Genomic DNA, 7,456 nt, shown 5'->3' on the forward strand with positions numbered 1-7,456 from the left:
CTATCTGGACTGAATCCTTGGAGATCCATGAAGATAAGGAGAACGGAAGAGTTTTGGCTGTGGATTCAAACAGGTCCAGCCTTCCGCAGCTTTCTCCATCCGTACGCTCTGTTGCCAAGCAACTGTCACAGACAAAGCAGGCAAAGAACGAATGCCGAAGTTATCACTGCTGTTTTCTTTTTATTTATTTATTTCTATCTATTTATTAAAGGACAGCCAGTCTGCAGCAGCCTGGGCTAACGTTAGCCCATCTACAGCAGCCCTCTCTCTACATAGCCGTATGTGAAGTACCGCTGGCTCTGATGGAGGTTTGACTGTTTTATTTTACAAAACATTAATTGGATTTGTGCTTATCTGTAAATCATTATCCCCCCACTATCTCTATTCTCCCACTCTGTTAGTTCAATCTCTAACTTTCTGCTCTCTCTGCTTTTTCTCATAGCAGCTTCGCCTCGTCTGTTCCTGTTTGGCTGTGACTCCATCCTGGAGAGAAATATCAGCTGTTCTGCTGCCATCAACACCTTTGTTTCTAGATGTTGGAGATAGGCCTGTTTTCCAGTGTAGTCCTGTTTCTCTGACTGTGACTGGCTGGGTGTGCTCTCTTTATTCTCTGACATGGGAGCTGGGTTGGAGAAAGGTTTATAGAATTATTAAGCAACAAGGCTAGGCTAACTGCATGCAGTGAGGATAATGCTTTATTTTGCTTTCCCTGCCTCCTTTCCAGACCTAGGTAACAGATCTTCCCGGTCTCAGGAGACTGAGCCTGGTTCTGCTGGAGGTTTCTTCCTGTTAAAAGGGAGTTTTTCCTCTCCACTGTCGCTACAAGCATGCTTAGTGTGAGGGATTGTATTTGAGTCAATGGAATCAACTGGTTTTCCTTAGATAGAAAACTTTGAATCACTTTGACTGGATGATCTGGTGAACTGTAAAGTGTCTTGAGATGACGTGTGTTGAATTGGCGCTATAGAAATACACTAAATTGAATTAAATGTAAAAGGAATCATTTCAAGTTTAATCTGACTAAATTATACACTGCAAAAGATAAGGGGGTGTTTAGCACTGTCAAGAAAAGGCTGGTATCACTTGCCTTTTTCTTTATTGCATTTATCTAAAATTCACCTGCCCACTACAAGCACCCCGCTGTGGGTCAGGCTAGAAGAACAGTCGGTACATCCTTTCTCGGTGGAGGCCTTCTCTCACAGATGGATATACCAGTCCCCTCTCACGATCCGGTAAACAAAATAGAATTTGTCCAATTCAGAATTATGGTGATATTTACAAATTAGACATTGCATTTTCTCAAACAAAAATATTCAGTACAGTCAGACAGAAATCCAGGCAATATCCCATAAGACTAGAGAGAAAAACAGAAGAGCTTCACATTTCTAGGAACTTATTAGAAGTATGCAGGCGGATTAAAGCCTGTTGGGATAGGGATCTAGCTCATGAGATTCCAGAAAATGATGTTCATCATGGCACTTATTCGCGTGAACCACAGTCTCAACTAATTTATTATAAGATATTAACTTGACCTCTTCCAAACTGGCAAGACTAAAACTCATCGACAGTGACTTATGTTAGAGATGTAATGGAATGTTTGGAACTCTGGTGCGTATGTTATATGAGTGACAAAACTAAAGACATGTGGAATGCGATTATTTTGTTTGTGAATCAGGTGTTGGGCAGACTTTTGGTCAAAAACCCTGCATTATGTTTGTCAGGATTACATCCAGATAATATTAAAATGTCAAAACATCAGGAGTCTTGGTGCTGTACAGCTGTGACAACAGGCTGCAGGATAACTTTACGCCTCTGAAAATCTCCCACTCAGTCAACATTTAAGGAGTGGATACAGGTTCTAAGTTAAATGGTCACCTACAGGGTGGCTGTGAGGGAAGACATATTTAATGAGGTGCGGTGCCCATTCCTAGCTCAATTGTTTTTCTCAATTGTCTTTCTATTTATATGTTATTAGATACAGGAACAGGATTGCTATAATAGACTTTCAGTGTGGTTTTGTGATTTATGTTATATGTTGTAGGTCTGGCTTCTTATTTACATTGTTGCTGGACTACTTTTTTTATTAGTATTTTTATTATTATTACTGCCTTGTTTTATGGTTATTTGTGTAGGGAAGACAAAAAAAGAAAGAGCTGGACAGTTGCTGATAAGTGGACACAATATGTTTTTTTCTGATCCATTTTACTGTAACAAGATAACGGGTGCTTTTCTCTATCTGTCTGAGAAAAACAATAACTTAAAAAAAAGAAATAAATAAAAAAAAAGAAAAAGGAATCATTTATTATTATCTAGAGACTATTAATAACAGGAGGTGAAATGCAGCTCCAAATGAGCTTCGAATGTGGTGATGTCATCAGTACGCTTCTGTTACAATTGACCCATATTTATTCTGCGTGCAACCGTTCTCCCAAAGTCCAGATTTTCCTGTGTTTTTCAAGAAAATACTTGGCGAGGACACAATCCGTACTTGCGTTCTTGTGAATTGAGAAACGACCGAGGAGTCTTCCAATCCGAACAGGCCTCGATGCCGCATTATAACATAATCGGCTGACGAATCGTACCTTCGGAGGACACAGCCGCTCAATTTGAACTCAGCAAATACAGTTATGATTTCTTCACATCAATATATTATCATTAAAGATGACAAACAGAAAATGTACTTTTTAAATTTTTTTTATTGTTTTCGTTTATTATGGAATAGAGGAGAAGAGGAATAGATTCTGCTGTTATTTAATAAGAAAATGTACATTTAATGCGTTAATCAGAAGCATAAACATGACATCCATGATTAGATAAACGCATGTGTAGAATAATTTGAAAGAAGCATGAAAAGGGAACCCCTGAGAGGCCATGGTGGAGAAGGAGGCGGAGCTACAATACGCCAGCACATCTACCTGCTTATATTAGCTCAGGGATGTCAAGTGGAATCCGTATGAAACTTCCATCCAACATCGTCCTGCCTGCAGACATTGATGATCCACTAAAGGCCGCTTGGGGGAATTTTAGGATTTATCCAGATATCCGATCCAGCTTAAGCAGAACCAAAACAGTTCTACTGCAGAGGATTCAGTTTCTAGATCAGGGGAAACCAATTAAAAATCAGCGGGGTCCGAATAAAGAAAATCATCAACCAGTAAAGGTCAGGAGACATTTTTATTTATAATCTGTTACTTTAAACAAAATTTAACACTGAAATGACGATTTTATGCATCCATGTTATACATTGACTTTTTAAATAAAGAAAAATTAAAATCTAAAGTGTTTTTTGAAGTAGAGAACAACAATCGGTTCAGTTTGGTATAAAGACAATTTCCTGATTCACATCTTTACACAAAACACCTGAACTGACTGTTATTTTCTTTCTTTTTTCTGTCTTAATGTTCGCAGTGGGCTTTATGCTGCACTGCAAGGCTTTAAACCTGGTTTGAATGGAGACTAAGCCATTCTAAAGCACATATCAAGGAGCTCATTCTGAGCCTGGATCCATATTTATTGTTTATTCTGTTCATGGTGGAGAATCCTGCTTCACAGCAGCAGGTTGAGCCAAACATCCTCTAAATGTGCAGGGTCACCTTTGAGCACAACCTCAGTTCTTCCAGCAGTCCACACTTTCTCTGCTCTCTTTTTCTCATAATCTTCTCCTTCTTTCCCATCGCCCGGCTTGCCACAGGTTTGCCTGCTGTGTCTAAAAGTAGCAGCAGCAGCAACCCAGACTGATCATTGGCTGATTTGGATCAGGTGTAGCCTGGAGCTGGACGCTCCAGGGGGCTTTACCATATTAACAGGAGAAGCAGCGCAAGTGAAATTGGACACTGTTGTCGGACAACATGCGGTATATTATGAATGTTTTAAATCAGGTTGGGTCCGGATTAGCCAGCAGGTGGGTCCAGATCCGGACCCCACACCAACAATCTGTGACCTCTGTTAAGAAATAAACTGAATTGAATTGGTTTGATCAGTTTTATTTAATGTATTCTCAATGCAAATTGTCTAGAGTAGCATTACTTAAGACAGTTTGAAATGAGCAAGCTTTCTGGATGGTAAGCGAAACATCTTCAAACTTGGAAAACAAAGTCCAGTGGTTTTAGTTTTAACTTTTTTGGGAATATTTGGAAATTGTTAGATAAACATTTTAACAGAAAATACATTCAATATGGATCATCAAAGGGGGAACGGATTATTTCAGGTGGCTAAAATATATGATTCCCGTCCATAACTCTGGCAAATAATGATCAAATGTCATCAAATCCTCAGGGTTTGTTGTTGGTGAAGAGAGGAATAAAGACAGATAAAGACTTGCAGGTCAATTTATTCCTTCCCATGTTATGGAGGGGGAACAGATTATTTCAGGCAGCTGAAATATCCATTCTCTCCTCTCCTCCTCCCATATTTTTTGGAAATAAAGAGTAACTGTTTCTAAATTCTCTAAAATTGTTTATGTGTGATAGCATGTTGTATACTAAAATGTTTTTAATCCAGTAATCTGTCATATTTTACATTAGAACGTGATTTACCAGAAAGTCTACACACTAATCTTTTCAGGAAGTCTTAATTGTTGTGCCCTGTTATCAGCCAGTTTCCATCCTCTCATATCAGCAATGAAAAATTATGAACACACACGAGTTGGAAAACTGTGTTTGGTAACTGACTATTATTTCTGTCGAGATTCATTCTTCAGATCAGCTCAGAAGCGAGATCCGGGGCTCTCGGGGAAACATCCAGGGCCGTAGCCCAAGTAGCCACCCCCTAGATCCACCACTGAGTAAGATTATGAAGAACCACAGTGCAGCGATTGAAAGTATTGATCGATTGATTTTATTAGAGCATCTAGAAAAACTGGGCCAGCCTTTCCGGTACAGGACTGCTTTAAATCCTACCATAAAGACAGGGACCTCTATGTGTCAGCAGGGAACTTTTAATCAGACATCAGAAAAATCACGTGGGGACCCTCAAGGCTCCATTCTGGGTCCCCTCCTATTCAATATCTGCATGCTCCCCTTAGCTCAGATTAGAGCAAACAACCATAGCAGCTACTATAACTATGCACATGGCACACAGCTTTAAATCCCAATGTCACCAGGTGACTCTGAACCCATCAGAGCATTGGCTAGATGCTTAGAACATCAATATGGCGATGCACCATCATTTTCTTCAACTGATTAAAAACAATACTGAGGTAATAATCTTGAGACCAAAGGGGAGATGCACGTTTAGCTCACAGCTTCAGCAAGAAACCATTGATTATGGCTCAAATCTTGTCATGATGGACTCAGACCTGAACCTCTTGAGGCTTATAAAGGGAGTTACGAAGTCAGCCTTTTATCACCGCAAAATCATCTCTAGGATTAAAGGGGAAATGTCCAAGCAGGATCTAGAAAAACACATTCATGCATTTATCATTTAAAGGTTTGCATAAGAAAGTCCATCAGACAGCTGCAGCTGATCCAAAATGCTGCTGCCCATGTTCTCACAATAACTAAGAAAGTAGATCACATCAGCCCAGTTCTGTAGTCCTTCCAGTGTCTCCCTGTAGCTCAGAGAATAGACTTTAAAATGCTGAAATCACTGAATACATAGTTGGTCACTCTCCCAGACCACTCAGGTCTTCTAGTTCCTACTTTGTCCAACCAGAGCTAGAACCAAACATGGAGAAGCAGCATTTAGAATAGAAATCAACTGTGTCATTGCATTCTCAGAAGTACAAAGCAAAAAAATTAACTCACTGCATTTAACCCATCCCTTTGGGGAGCAGTGGGCTGCCATTGTGGGGCGCCCGAGGAGCAATGTGGGATTAAGGGTCTTGCTCAGGAACCCAGAGTGCAGGCTGTGGGGATCGAACTGGGTACTTGCAATGTTCTCAGAGCACAAGCGCACTGCTCTAACCACTAGGCCAACATGCCCCAAGTTAGTTAGTTCAGTTCCTATGCTTCATTGATCTGGAACAAACTCCCAAAAGAAATGCTGAAAGCCAGAGTTCTTTGAAGTCAAAGTTAAAAACCCATTTGTTTAGAGCTGCCTTTGACTGATGAAGGTAAACTGTTGATGTTTTATTAGTTTAAGGTTATGGTTGAAATGTTTGATTAGTTTTACTGTGTTTTCATCTTTATTTGCTGTTTTATTTAATTGTCTAACTCATGTAAAGCACTTTTGAAAGGTTCATGCATGTAGAAATGAACTTGCCTTGCCTTGATTGACACATTTAAACTGGATTTCTGGTACCTCTTCCCCAGTGGATCAGTCCCTATTTGGACATCATAGAACTGCACTATCCGTCCTGGAGGTGCAATGGTTTATTTAGATCTGAAGCAGACCTGGAGAGGAGGTTCAGATCTAAAGGGGGAACTTCTTATGGGAGGTAAAACAGTCCAGCTGCTCTGAGAACTTTGGCCTCAGGATGATCGGATGACCTGAGCTGACAGGAGTCTGAGTATGGCGTCACATTTATTTCAAAACCCCTGCAAGCAAAGTAAACATATTCGCAGGTATGTTAAACTACTTCAGGGCATGGTTTATCTACCACCGCACAAAATAAATCACACATGCGCGAGAAACTGCTGCTTTCAGAGGAGAAAATGGCTCTCCACACGCAGCAGCTCCTCCCACACATGGTGTGGATCATGCTTGGGACCGCGTGCACAATTTTTTTATTCAGCAGCCACACTCGAGGATGGCTGCGCTCTGGAAAGCATCTCTGCCCTCTGATTTTCTCCTCGCGAGCAGGAAAATGTGTTTTGACAGGTTGGGAGGAGACAAACGTCTTCTGTAAGCCCCCTCCTGATTGGGCCTTGCAGACACGAACATTAGTGTCATTGTATGTCGTTTTACAGCTGTTTATTCAAAGATAGCACTGCTCCATGAGGAATAATTGTGCTTTTTTGGGGCAATAACAGTTGTGAATTCCACTTGCCCCACGAACCGCAAACCTTGGAGAAGCCTCTGCCACTGTCCTGCCTCCAGCCATTGTCTTCACTTATGAATGGCAAGCTGTCAGTCAAAGGCTTCCTGACACTACTTCCCGTGGTATCGTATCTGCAAGGCCCAATCAGGAGGCGGCTTACAGAAGACGTTTGTCTCAGCCCAAAATGTCCAAGCACATTTTCCTTTGTGTGGGGAGAAAATAAGTCCGAGAGCGCAGGCCGCTTAATAGAAAAGGAAAGAAATGTTCTCCTGAAGCGGGAGCTTCTCACACGTGTGCGATTCTATTGTGAGGTGGTGGATAAACCATGCGCAGAAGTAGTTTAACATACATGCAAGTAGGTTTAGTTTGCTTGCGGGGGTTTTGAAATAAATGTGATGTCATAGCTGAGGACCCAAACGGTCTTAAAGGAATAGTACACCCAAAACATGATTAGCCTTCATTTTCTACTCACCTCCATGCTGAACAACACTCTGGAGTACTTTTTTGATATCTCAAATGCATCTGGAGATCTGGGAG

The sequence above is a fragment of the Cyprinodon tularosa genome, unplaced genomic scaffold, assembly GCF_016077235.1.
Source record: "Cyprinodon tularosa strain WSP-4 unplaced genomic scaffold, ASM1607723v1 ctg1027, whole genome shotgun sequence".
NCBI classification, from domain to species: Eukaryota; Metazoa; Chordata; class Actinopteri; order Cyprinodontiformes; family Cyprinodontidae; genus Cyprinodon; species Cyprinodon tularosa.